Below are 13,562 nucleotides of genomic sequence, written 5' to 3'. Positions count from 1 at the left end.
AGGTACAGGGGCTCAAGAACTTGGGCCATCTTTTATTGCTTTCCCAAGCAAATTAGCAGGGAGCTGGATCAGAAGTGGAGCAGCCAGTTCTCTAACAGGTGTCCATATGGGATGCCAGAGTCACAGGCAGTGGCTTTAGTTGCTATGCCACAAAGCAGGCCCCCAGATTCTAACTTCTAGTGGAGTTTTATCAGAACCTAAGCTAACTGATGGATAGGAAATACTCAGATCTAGCCAGCTCTGGTCTTACACATGGCAAATGACAAATCTACAACCCCAGTTTCTACCAGTTATCCTAGTCCACTTAAGGAGGGTTGAAAATACTAAGCACTGATGAAGTTCACAGCTCAGGAGCACAGGCTCACCAAAAGATTGAGACCCAATCATAGTGCTATGGAGTGTTTCCCCCACCCCTCAAGACTTACCATATTATTTTTAAAGGTCTGTTTACCACAGTTTCTTTAATAAGTACTTCATTTCCATCTTTAAATGAAAAATATACAAGAAGTATTCAAAGGCAAACTACAGTTTGAACAAAATGAACAAGTATCAAAACCAGAGTCAGATATTACATCAATGTAAAAATAATCAGACCAGGAATTTAAAACAAATTATGATAAATATGCTAAGGGTTTTAATGGAAAAAGTAGGCAGCATGCAAAAACATATGACTAATGTGAAAATAGAGATCCAGAAAGACAAAAAAGACATGTTTTCTCTTATTTGTGGAAGTCAATATATACAGAGTTTAAAAATTGTGTGGACGTCATATCATTTGGTATATAGTTAAAAATATTGATTCACTCAATCATACCATGTACATACCAATATACCTTTCTTTCTCCATTTTCATGAATCCTCACTTTTTAATAAGCTGATATAGTTTGTTCGTGAACGCCTTTCAACCATTCAGGCTCAGAGCGCTAAAAATGGCGGAATCTAGCCTGTAAATTTTAGGATTAAAATTTGTACAAAAACAAAAAGGGGGGAATGAAGGACTTGTGAAACAAGAAAGTTTCAAAAAAGGTCAGTTAGAAAGTTTCAAGAAAGGTCAGTTTCTGGGAAACTGCAACTTAGCAGATAACAGGGAATACCAGTTTGGAAACCCCCCTTGTGCAATGGTTAAGATAAGTAAAACTGATGTGTACTGAGATAAGTAAAACTGCTGTATACTAAGATAAGTGAAATTACTGTAAACAAAAACCCCATTCCCCTTTGTATTCACTTACTTAAGATAATTTTGTGGTTTTTGCCTTTAAATACTGCCTGTAACCCTCGTCCAGTACCTCACTCTCTCAGGAGGGAGGGGTCCGTTTTGCGCAAAATGTAAATAAACCGCCTCTTGTGCTTGCAAATATATATATATATAATATATAATTTTCAAGAAAAATAACATACATGTGTATATATAATGTGTACACTGAAGTGAAAGTAGCAAAATGTTAAATATTGTTAAATTTTAAAGCTAAAGATAATAAACATAAAAAATAAAATAGAGATGGAAATTCTAGGAAACAATGAAAAAGATAAACATTGACAGACTCATTAGTAAACTGGATGTGGTTGAGGAAATAATCTCTGTGTGTATGTATATAATAATAGATACTTCTAAAATAGAAAAATAGGGAAAAAACAGAAGAAACATCTCAGAACCATAAAACAATGAAAAAGATGTAATGTATTATTATATCTAATAAGACCAGAAGGAGAAGAAAGAGGAGAATACAAGATACATTTGAAGCAGTAGTAACTGTGAATTTCTACGAATTAATGCCTTGTACAAAGGAACAGACTCAGAAAGCAGTTAACACCAAGAAGGATAAATGCAAAAAAAATGACACTTCAACATATCATATTTAAGCTGAGAACATCAAAGACAAAGGCAAAATAATGGGATAAAAACAACAAGAAAAAGACATGAGCTATAGACCAATGATAGCAATTAAGTCAAACTGCTCTTCAGAACCCCTGCAAACAAGATAATACAGTAAAATATTTAGTGCTCAGAAGAAATATCAACAACCAATAATTCTTCAACTGTTGAAATTATCTTTTGAAAATGAAGGCAAATTTAAAATTTTCTCAAACAAGAATTGAGGGAATTTATTGCCAGTAAACCTCCCTTGCAAGAAAGATTAAAATAAATTATTCATAGAGAAGGAAAATTATATAGGTCAGAACCTTAGAAAGATAGGAAAAACATGAGAGAATGAATAAGTGAAGGTAAAATAAAAACTTTTAGTTTTTTATTCTTAATTGATCCAGCAGATACCAATTGGTTTAAAAACAATAATAGTGATAGTGTATTTGATTATATAACATACATATTCATTGACAAAATTATTTATTTATTCATTTTATACGAAAGGCAGACAATCAAAGAGAATTATTATCTACTTGTTTATGCTTCAAATACCCACAAAGAAGGAGGCTGGGCCAGCCCAAATCCAGAGGTGGGAACTCAATCTGGGCCTACCATTTGGCAGGGAGCTAACTACTTGAGCCATCACCTGCTGCCTCCCAGAGTACAAATTAGCAGAAAGCTAGAATTGGGATCAGAGATAAACTCAAATCCAGACACTGATATGGGATGTGGGTGTTTCAAGTGATGTGTTACTACTATAACATTCATTACATAAATGAATTATATATTATATATACAATAAATATATGCACACATTATATATGTGCACATTATATATGCATACTTTATATACACAGATCTATAAATGTACATATACATGCTATCTGTATGTGTGTGTGCATGTGTATGTGTGAAAAATGAATGACTGGATACAGAAAATGTGGTATATATACACAATGGAATATTACTCAGCTTATAACAATGAAAATGCTTTCTTTTGCAACGAAATGGGTACAACTGGAGGCCATGAAATAAGCTGGTCTCAAAAAGACAAATGTATGTTTCCTCTGATATGTGGTAGTTAATAAAAAATGCAAAAAAAAAACAAGAATGAAACTGACATCTTCTGATTTATTGTTTTTAACCCTTGTCTATACATGTGTGGTCTTTCTACTTCTTACTTGTTGTATATTATGGTTAGTGGTGAGTTAAGCCTGAGATCCTAAAGTAAATTGAAATTACATTATGGCAAAAATTAAATAAAAGGAAGGAAGGAAGAAGGGAGCAATGAGGGAGGAAAGTATGATTATCTTCTTAGAATTGTATAGATGAAATGCATGAAATCTGTTCTCTTTATATTAAAAAAACTTTAAAAGAAAAAAATGAATGACAGCAATGATGCAAGGCATGAGAGGAAAGAATTAGGATTTTTTTTTTTTACTATAATATACTCACGCTAGCGGCTGGCATTGTGGAATAGTGGATAAAGCCACCAACTGAGACATTTGCATCCCATGCAGGTATCCATTAGAGTTCTGGCTGCTCTGTTTTTGATCCAGCTCCCTACTAATGCACCTAGGAAAGCAGTGAGGGATAGCCCAAGTGCTTGGGACCCTCTGCACTCATGTGGGTGATGCGGAGAAAATTCCTGGCTCTCAGCTTCAGATTGGCCAAGCCCCAGCCATTGCAGCCATTTGGGAAGTGAACCACTGTTCTCTCTCTCTCTCTCTCTCTCTCTCTCTCTCTCTCTCCCTTTCTGTCTCTCCCTCTCTTGCTTTAACTCTGCCTTTGAAATAAATAAATAGATCTTTTAAAAAAGGTACAATGTGAAGTAATATAATCTTATTTAGTGGTGAACTAGGATTAGCTGTAGATGTGCACATATTTTGCAATATCTGAGGCAACCACTGAACAAGCAAAAATAAGTATCATTGGTAGCAAAAAAGGAGAGCAAATGGAGTCATAAAATGCTCAGTTAAAACCATAAAAAGTGGAAACATTAGGAAAGACAAAAATAAGAATTAGAAGGACAAGTAAACTATAATAATAAATGCAGATATCAATACAAGTAAACTATAATAATAAATGCAAATATTAATATAATTGTATCAATAATCATCTTAGATATCAATTGTTTAAATACACCAATTTAAAAGCATAGACTCTCAGATTAGACAGAAAAACAAGACACAACTATGTTTTGACTACAAGAACCCCACTTTAAAAAAAAAAAGATGCATATAGACTACAAATCTAGGGATGGAGAAAAAAATGTACCATGGTCACATTAACCAAAAGACAATGAGAGTTGCTATACTAACCGCAGATGGAGCAGACTTAAGACCAAGGAAAATTATCAGGGATAAAGAGGGGCAATGTATAATGACAAAGAAGCCAATAATCCAAGACATAAAAATAATTTATGTATGTATGCCTAACAACAGATTGTTTAAATATGTGTGACAAAACTGATAAAAATATAAGAGAATATATGAATATATTATTCAAGTAAGAGACTTAAAAATATTTCATTAAAATGCCCATGTCTAGCAGTCAAAAAATTAGTAATGACATAGTGAATTCAATAATACCATCAATCAACAGCATAAAATCAACATCCAAAAGTATGTAGATGACATGCTCTTCTCAAGCTCACATGGAACCAATATAGATTACACTTTGAACCACAGAATGCACATTAACAAATTTCTAAAAATAGAAATTGCATAATATCTTCATTTAGATAACTGGGAATCAATTATAGCAAGATAGCTGGAAAACAACACAATTCTAAATAAAAAGTAAGCTGAAAAAGAGCTATCAAGGGAATTTTAAAACACTAAGTGAAAATGAATACACAACCTTTCACAATGTCTTGGATGCTGTAAAAACACTGCATAGAAAGCAATATATAAAATTGAATGCATATATCAGAAAAGAAGAGAGACCTAATATCAGCTATCTAAGCTTACACCTTAGAAAACAAAAAGAAGAGCAAATTAGATTCAGAGTAATCAGAAAAATTAGTAAAAAAAAAAATCACACCAGAAATTTTTGAAAAACAAGAAAGCATTAGAGGAAATAAAAAAAAATGTTGACTGATTTAAAAGATCAATCAAATTCATAAACCTCCAGATAGGCTAACTAAAAAAGAGAGAGAAAAAAAGAGGCAACATCACTACAAATTCCATGACATTGAATGAAGAATTAAGTAATACTGTAAACCACTCTCTGTCTACAAATTTCATTAGCTGTAGGAAATAGACCAATTCTTTGAAAAACAAAATGTTCCAATACACAAGAAGAAATAATATAAGCCTTTATCTATTAGATATAAACCTTTATATATTAAACGAATTGAATCAATAATTATTAAACTTCCAGCCCCAGGTTAGTTCACTTGTGAATTCTATTAAGCATTTAAGAAGGAAATTCTACCAATACAAATTATCTACAATCTCTTCCAGAGTACAGAATACAGAAGCAAAGGGAATACTTTTTAACTCATTCTATATGGTCAACATCAGCTTAATACCAAGAGCAGACAAAATCACTACAAGAAAAAAAATTACAAACCAGAATCTCTCATGAACATACAAGCACAAGTCTTCAACAAAATATAAGCAAATCAAATCTGACAGTGTCTGAAAAGAATTATACACCACAACCAAGCGCGATTCATTCCAAATACACAAGCCTGTTTCAAAATTTTATAATCAATCCACATAATCTATCACATTGATAGGTTAAAAAAAGAAAATAACATGAACAAATTAATAATTTATTTTACTTTATAATAAACAAAATAAGCATTTGACAAAAGCTAGCATCCTTTCTTTTTTTTTTAAAGATTTTGTTTATTTATTTGACAGGTAGAGTTACAGACAGTGAGAGAGAGAGACAGAGAGAAAGGTCCTCCCTGCATTGGTTCACTCCCCAGATGGCCGCAACGGCCAGCGCTGCGCTGATCCGAAGCCAGGAGCCAGGTGCTTCTTCCCAGTCTCCCACGTGTGTGCAGGGGCCCAAGGACTTGGGCCATCCTCCACTGCTTCCCCAGGCCACAGCAGAGAGCTGGACTGGAAGAGGAGCAACCGGGACTAGAACCAGGGCCCACATGGGATGCCAGTACCGCAGGTGGAGGATTAACCTGGTGCGTAACAGTGCCGGCCCCCTAGCATCCTTTCATAACAAAAACTCTCAAAAGACTAGGAGCAAAGGAGAACTTTCTCAGCTTAAAATAGAACATTCACAGGAAACCTACACCTAAAATACTATATTTGATGGTGAGAAACGTGATGTTTATTTGCTATGATCAAACTCAAGAATGTCCTCCTCTTTTTATTCCTGACGAAGCCCTTCTATTTTGAAAAATCTGCATTTAAAGGCTAAATTCATTTTTTAGAAAACTTTTATTTAATAAATATAAATTTCAAAAGTACAACTTTTGGATTATAGCGGCTTTTTCCCCCCATAACCACCCTCCACCCCCAAACCATCCCATCTTCATTAAGATTCATTTCTAATTATCTTCATATACAGAAGATCAATTTAGTATATACTAAGTAAATATTTCAACAGATTGCACCCACACAGACACACAAAGTATAAAGTACTGTTTGAATACTGGTTTTACTGTTAATTTGCATAGCACAACACATTAAGGACAGAGATCCTACATGGGGAGTAAGTGCACAGTGATTCTTGTTGATTTAACAATTGGCACTCTTATTTATGACGTCAGTAATCACCCGAGGCTCTTGTCATGAGCTGCCAAGGCTATGGAAGCCTTTTGAGTTCACAGACTCTGACCTTATTTAGACAAGGCCATAGTCAATGTGGAAGTTCTCTCCTCCCTTCAGAGAAAGGTACCGCCTTCTTTGATGGCCCATTCTTTCTGCTGGGATCTCACTCACAGAGATCTTTCATTTAGGTCTTTTCTTTTTCTTTTTCTTTTCTTTTCTTTTTTTTTTTTTTTTTGCCACAATGTCTTGGCTTTCCATGCCTGAGAAACTCTCATGGGCTTTTTACCCAATATTGCTTTCAACATCATCTTGGAAGCCCTAATGCAAAAAGACTATAACATAAATAAAATGTAGACAGATTGGAAAGGTAGAAGTAAAACTATCTGTTCACAGATAACATGACTTTCTATGTAGGAAATCCAAAGGAATGACCAAAATATCCTCACAGTATTTTACACTTTGGATTTCTGTGTGGGTGCAAACTATTGAAATCTTTACTTAATATATACTAAATTGATCATCTGTATATAAAAAGAATTGAAAATGAATCTTGATGTTAATGGAATGGGAGAGGGCGTGGGAGTTGGGAGGGTTGAGGGCGGGAGGGAAGTTATGGGGGGGAAGCCATTGTAATCCATAAGCTATACTTTGGAAATTTATATTTACTAAATAAAAGTTTAAAAAATGTAAAAAAAATCCTAGAAATAATAATTTTAGCAAGATTGCATATATTAGACTAATATATGTAAGTTATTATCTTATATACTAGCTATGAACAAATGTAATTTTATTTTGCTTTAACATTTTTATTTATAAATTTTATAAATTTTTTTGACAAAGAGATAAAGAGGAAGAGACAGAGAGAAAAATCTGCCATCCATGGCATCACTCCTAAAATGCTTACAACAGCCAAGTCTGAGCCAGACAGAAGCCAGGAACCAGGAACTCCATCTGGATGTCTCACATTGGTGGCAGGGACTCAAATAATTGAGCATCATCTGCTTTCTCCCAGGGTATTTGTGGGCACAAAACTGTATTCAAAGTAGAGTAGATGGGACTAGAACCAGGTTCTCCAATATGGGATGTGGAAGTCTCAAGTGGTTATTTAACTTCTGCATCAAACACCTGCCCCAACAAATTGAATTTTAAGGTCAAATACATTACCATTTATATTAGCACCCACAAAAATGAAATATACAAATATAAATTTAACAACACATATATAAGAGTTATATGCTTATCATCTAGTAAGGATATGATCTGCTTTCTAAGACTTGAACATTCTAAAGATTAGAAATGGAAACCTAGCAGGTGGCAGACATTTGAATGCTAAGTTTCTATTATATGATTCAAAGGTAATTTTTGTGTCCCTTTCTAAAGTTCAGGCAACAGTACAATCTATCATTCAACAGTAAAATCTACCATCGCCATTTAAGTAACAGGTATGTGAAAAATCTGCCTTTCTTTTTGTTAGCAAGATAAAAGTTACAAGATACAATGTAATCAGACTTCGGTTGGATTAAAAGTGAAATCAGATTTTTAAAAAAAAGCCGAATTCAGAATTAGTTTAATCTTACTTCAGCCAAAATAACTGTGAGAGAGATATATAACAAAAAGTTAAGGGATGTATGCATAAAAATCAACTGGCAAGATAGTTGATTTCAGACAGAAATACTTTCTCTGATTCTAGGAACTAGAATAATGCCTATACAATTTCAAGCTAGGAAAAAGAGAATGTGTAGATCCAAAAGGCTAACATTTATGTGAATCAATGTGGGATTAAATCCTTAATCAGGCTGCTTAGATCACTATTATAACCACACTCTGTTATTACCTCAAAGTGTATTGGTGGAAGTTCAATTGCAGAAAATGAAATAAATTTTACTTACTTTAAACAGAGACAAATTTATTTCAAAGTATAATTTACAGACTCTCTGGGAGCATTGAAGAAACAGGATCTAGATTAAACTTTCAGTAACAATTTCAAACCATATTGTAGAACTAAACCACCAAGGGGAATACTGCCCCTTCATGATTAAGAAGCCACCTGTTAAGTTTTTACTGCCACTGGTGTGGACCTGTTCCCAATAAAAGTTAAGTAAATTATATTTTTGTAAAAAGGAAAATAAAACATTTATATTCTTTGAAAATGGTTCAAAGAGTAGACAGACAATGAAGAAGCATTTATTAAATAAAACCTAGTAAAATAAAGAACAGCAAAAGTCTGTATCATTAGAATCAAAACTCCTCCCTAACCTCCTCCCTCCCAACTCAGTGCCAACAATACCCTGTTCTACTGGTTGGTATTGTGGCATAGTTGGTTAAGCCGCTGCCTGCGATGCAAGCATTCCTGTATGGGCACCAGTTTGAGTCCTGGCTGCTCATCTTCTGATCCAGTTCTCTATTAGTGCCTGGGCAAAGCAGCTCCTGCAGCTCACGTAGGAGATTTGGATGAAGGTCGTGCCTCCTAGCTTTGGCCTGGCTGTGCCTTGACCATTACAATCATTTGGGAGGTGAACCAGCTGAGGGAAGATTCATTCTCTCTCTCTCTCTCTCTCTCTCTCTCTCTCTCTCTCTCTCTCTCCTTGTCTCTCTGTAACTCTGCCTTTCAAACAAACAAATACATATTTAAAAATATATATTGCTCTAGAGGAATACAGACAAGAACAGAACTTTCTTTCCATTTAGATCCAGTTGGAAAGCTGTTATCTTCCTGGAGGGACAGAACATCAGCAATTTTCATAATTCTACCCAGTTACCTTTTGTGGAGAGGATGGTTTTGGTTATTACAGCTGTAAAGTAAGGATTTTCTTCTTCTACCTTGATCTTACGTGTAGAAAAGAAACTCTACCTTGGACAAAGTGCCTTAATTGCTGTTGCTTGATTTGTTTATAAAGTGGAAGTTTGGCACCTGGGAAAGCAGGTTACAAGTAAAAGAAACTAAAGCTTTTTCCCTCTGCTGAATATTCATTTCCAAACACAGTGTTATCACTCAGAGCATACCACTATCCCTTCCCTTGCTCTAGGGTCATGGCTTGTAGAATTGCCCAGAAGTAAAGACGACTATAAAACAGAGAGCCCTAAAGTTCTTTGCAGAAGAACCAACTTCATTTGCAAGGGTGTGAGAAGTTCAAGCCTAAGAGAACTCTCAAAAAGAAGGGGGAGGGGGATTGTGGTAAAAGGCAATTGACAGGAGACTGGTGGATTCATTAGTGATACAGGCTAAATTTTAGGCCAGATTGTTAATTAAAGAAAACCAGAGAAAGTTACAACGAAGGGCCTTCACAGGGTCAGAATCAATCTCAATATTGACTTCAAAAACAATCTTTTTAAGGAGTCTGAATTTAATTGGATCAGTCAGTGGAGCAATGAATGCTCCAGGGCTTCACTGAAAACAATAGAGAAATCAGCTAGCAATTAGTGGAACTTAACAGCTGGATATTCTCAGAAAGGAAAAGTGTCTTACCAAGACCGTTGTTATCCCAAAGTGACTGTGTACATATCTGAGCCTGCATTTCTAGTTCAACATTGAGGGGAGAAATACACTTCACTAAAACGATTCAGCCTATCATTAACTAAGCAAATATTAAAATAACCATAGTAATTCCTGGAAGTAGGGGGAGATCACTACCCCGAGTTTCCAAAGTACTCTGTGAGTACTGTAGAGTTTTCTACAAACAGGAGAACAAAACAGGAAAATCTCACCCAAATATTGGTGGGGGCGGGGGGAACCAGGGATAGAAATTTCTTGTGAGAGTAATGAGATGGGACATTAAGCACACAATCATACAGATATTGGGAGCATCCGAAGGAGAGGAGAAAAGGCAGAAAAGGTATTGGAGGAAATAAGGCTAAAACTTCCATATTTTGATGGAAAATTTAAATCTACACATTCTGAAAACCCAACAAATTCTAACTGGACTATATACAAAGATTACACAGAAACATCCTAGTAAAAATTCGTACAGCCAAAGAAAAATTGTTGAAAGCAATGAGAGAAAAATATTCTTCATTTACATGGGAATGTCAGTAATATGAGAGCATTTCCAATAGTTCATGGAAGCGGAGGGTATTTGAGAGAGCATTTAAGACATTACTTAGTATGCCTGTGTCCCATATTGCAGTACTCAGGTTTGAGTCCTAGCTCTGCTTTCAATTCCGGTTTCCTACTAATGTACATACTGGGAGGCAGCAGATGATGGCTCTAGTACTCAATTCCTTGTCATCCTCGTGGCAGACCTGGATTGAGTTCTGGGCTCCTGACTTTAGTCTGGCCCAACCCCAGCTATTTTCGGCTTTGGGGTAGTGAACCAGCAGGTGGGAAACTTATCTGTCTCTCTGCCCTTCAAATAAAAAACAAAAATAAATTATTTTTTAAATTTATGAAAAATTGAATACATTTATTCTAATACAAAAATTTGAAATCCATGCATATGATTGGTTTTCAAAAAGTTTATAAAAATGCATATTATGAAAAAAACTATGCTATTTTTCACAATGAGTTTGCCTCCAGACAACAGATGTCATGAAAACCACCATTAAAATCAAAGGCAAATTGGGAAAGGAAAAGACTCAAATCAACGTCATCATCATTGAACATGTAAATTTAGGAAAGCCCACTAGTACTGGCTATCTTTTCTACAAATGTGATGGCATCAACAAAAGAAACATTGAGAAGTTTGAGGAGGTTGCTGAGGTGGGAAAGGGCTCCTTCAACTATGCCTGGGTCTAGGATAAAATAAAAAACTGAATATGGGGGCGGGTGCTGTGGCATAGTGGGAAAAGCCACCGCCTCTGGCGCCAGCATCCCATATGGGCACCGGTTCGAATCCCAACTGCTCCTTTTCTGATCCAGCTCTCCGCTATGGCCTGGGAAATTGGTAGAAAACGACCCAAGTGCTTGGACCCTTGCACCCGTGTGGGAGACCCAGAAGAAGTTCCTGGCTCCTGGCTTCAGATCGGCTCAGCCCTGGCCATTGCGGCCATCTGGGGAGTAAACCAGCAGATGGAAGATCTTCGTCTTCTCTCCCTCTCTGTGTCTGCCTCTTTCAAATAAATAAATAAATCTTTAAAAAAAAAAGCTGAATGTGAGGGTGGTATCCTTATCATCTCGCCATGGAAATTTGAGCAAGCAAGCATATGTGACTATTATTGATGCCCCAGGTCATAGAGACTTTATCAAAATCATGAGTACAAGTGCATATCTCAGGCTGACTGTGCTGTTCTGATTGCCACTGTTGGTGTAGAGGAATTTGAGGCAGGAAATCTCCAGGAATGGACAAACCCACGAGCAAGCCCTTCTTGCTTACACACTGAGTGTAAGCAAAATGGATTCCACCAAACCACCCTACAGCCAGAAGAGATATGAGGAAATCATTAAGGAAATCAGCACCTACATTAAGAGAACTGCCTACAACCCCAACACTGTAGCATTTGTGCCAATTTCTGGCTGGAATTGTGATCACATGCTGGAGCCAAGTGCTAACATGCCTTGGCACAAGGGATGGAAAGTCACCCACAAAGATGGCCACACCAGAGGAACCACAGTGCTTGAAGCCCTGCATTGCATCCTCCCACCAACTCAACTAACAGACAAGTCTTTGTGTCTCCCTTTAGAGGATGTCCACACAATTGGTGGTGTTGGTACTGTTCCTATGGGCTGGGTGGAGACTGGCATTCTGAAACCTGGCATTGTAGTAACCTTTGCTCCAGTAATGTCACAAGTGAAGTCTGTTGAAATGTACCACGAAGCACTGAGTGAAGCTCTTCCTGGGGACAGCGTGGATTTCAAAGGCAAGAACATGTATGTCAAAGATTCGTGGTAACACTGCTGGTGACAGTAAAAATGACTCATCAGTGGACGCTGCTGGCTCCACTGCTCAGGTGATTAAGCTGAACCATCCAGTCAAAATCAGTGCAGGCCAGGCCCCAACAGGAAACTGTCACATAGATCACATTGCTTGCAAGTTTTGTGAACTGAAAAACTATTGATTGTCCTTTTGTTAGAAGCTGGCCCTAAATTCTTGTAATCTGTTGATGCAGCCATAATTAGTGAGGTTCCTGGCAAGCCAATGCATGTTAAGAGCTTCTCTGATTCTCCTCCTCTGGGTCATGTTGCTGTTTGTGATATGAGACAGTTGCTGTGAGTGTCATCAAAAGCAGTGGTTAAGAAAGCTGCTGGAGCTGGCAAGGTCACCAAGTCTGCCCAGAAAGCTAAATGAGTATTATCCAACACCTGCCACCCCAGTCTTACTCAGTGGTAGAAGAAAGGTCTCAGAACTGCTGTCTCAGTTGCCCATTGAAGTTTAATAGTAAAAGACCAGTTAATGATAACAATGCTGCATAAAACTTTCTGAAAGAAAGGAAAATGTTTTGTGAATCATTTTTGTGTGTATATCTATGTGTATATATAATATGGAACTTTTTTGTTATCGGTTTTTAAAATCACTATTTTTTAATGAAAAAAAAAACTTAATCAAAAATCTACCACAGAATTGTGAAACCCCATAAAATAATCCTTAATGAGAAAAACAAAAGAGAAAAAACTATGCGTGGATGTCAAAATTTGATTGTATCCAAGCAAGCTTCTCTTTTGTCTAAATTTTTGCTTATTTATTTTCATTTTTATGTAAAGGAGAGAGAGAGAAACAGAGACAGAAAAAGATCTCTAATCCACTAGTACACTACCCAAATGCCCATAATAGCCAAGAGAGGACCAGGCAAAACCCAGGAGCCCGGAACTCAACCCAGGTCTCCCATGTGGGTGGCAGGGAGTCGTCACCCACTGCCTCCTAGAGTATGTATTATCAGGAAGTTAGATTTGGTGGTGGAATCTAGATTTGAACCCAGGTACTCCAAAATAGGATGCAGGAATTTTAAATGGAATCTTAACTATTAGACCAAATGCCTGTCCCATGAACTTTAAATATTTTTAAGATTTGAGAAGCAGAGAGACA

The 13,562-nt window shown here is 36.4% G+C and overlaps 1 pseudogene; it reads left to right on the top strand.

Annotated features, from left to right (window-relative positions):
- Positions 1-12,827, top strand: part of LOC133752696 (putative elongation factor 1-alpha-like 3) — a 31,833-nt pseudogene extending 19,006 nt beyond the window's left edge.
- The last annotated feature ends 735 nt before the right edge of the window (positions 12,828-13,562 follow it).

Source organism: Lepus europaeus, chromosome X (assembly GCF_033115175.1).
Source record: "Lepus europaeus isolate LE1 chromosome X, mLepTim1.pri, whole genome shotgun sequence".
Taxonomy (NCBI): domain Eukaryota; kingdom Metazoa; phylum Chordata; class Mammalia; order Lagomorpha; family Leporidae; genus Lepus; species Lepus europaeus.
Note: the sequence above shows the minus strand (reverse complement) of the source record. Positions and strands in the feature narration are given on the sequence as shown.